We start from the raw sequence: 1,215 nt of genomic DNA on the forward strand, positions 1-1,215 counted from the left end.
AGCAGACTCCACAAGATTCTGGTAAGGCATGCACCAACGCTAAAAATCACCTACAGAGACCTCGCAGAACAATCTCCTATACCGTTGCGGTTCGGATACCCACAAAATAAATATCAGCTCTGTCCTCTCTGCGTGGTAAACTGCAATACCCAGCTTGCCTGAAGAGCCCTTTTAACTACGTGTAACAGTCTCATTATATGATGTAAATTAAATAGTCACGGTTCAGGAGGGAAAAATTCATAATTACTACTAAATGTAGGGGCATCTCTTGCCTCCAGTTCATCAGAGTAAGATGTGTAAGATAGTGCCATTCCCTTGGGTGTTATTTTTGTTTTTAATGGCTCTGTTCTAGAAACTGTTGATCCTAGGTTGGGATGAAGACAGTTTCCACTTGCTGCACTGGATGTTGCTATGATTTCTTTCAGGCCAGACCCCCTCTGGATTATTGGATTCTGTTTCAATCCTCTGTGCAATCTTAGTCTCTGAATCAAATATCCAGTAAAACAGTAATGATATTGTCATCTCATTAAATAATACTTTTATGGCTGTCGAGGTAGGGAGTAAAATCGTCTCGAGTGTACTAAATACATAAACAATAAGCATAGGAACGATCACACTAGATAATATGCACTTTATTATAAAGAAATGGGAATATCTGAAACTTCAGCTTGCCCGTGGTTATTGTAAAGCAAATGTTGTTTGTCCATAAACACTGTCCTTAATTTGGGGTGGACTAACAGTGTTTCTTACTGTTTCAGAGTAATGCTAATCCTCTCCATTGACAAAAAGGCCTTATCGAGTGTTTTATCACTCAGTATGCTAATCAGTGCTGTCCAGGTTACTGTCTCCTGACTTTTGCACCCAGTGAGGCTAAGAAAAGCTAATCACAAAATAAGTCAATGGCCTCCATCACGTCTGCTGTGTGACCTTGGGCAAGTCACTTCTCGGTGACTCAGTTACCTCATCTGTAAAATGGGGATTAAAAGTGTGAGCCCCACGTGGGACAACCTGATTATCCTGCATCTACCCCAGCACTTAGGACAGGGTTTAGCATATAGTAAACGCTTAACAAATACCATAATCATTATTATTATTATTAATAACCCAACTAAGGTGTCCCAAAATTCCAATTTGCTAGATTTCCAGAACCACAGAGGTAACCCAAATGTACAGTGGAGTCAGGACATGCCCCACAGGCCCTGGAAAGCCCCGACT

This window comes from Ornithorhynchus anatinus, chromosome 8 (assembly GCF_004115215.2).
Source record: "Ornithorhynchus anatinus isolate Pmale09 chromosome 8, mOrnAna1.pri.v4, whole genome shotgun sequence".
Taxonomy (NCBI): domain Eukaryota; kingdom Metazoa; phylum Chordata; class Mammalia; order Monotremata; family Ornithorhynchidae; genus Ornithorhynchus; species Ornithorhynchus anatinus.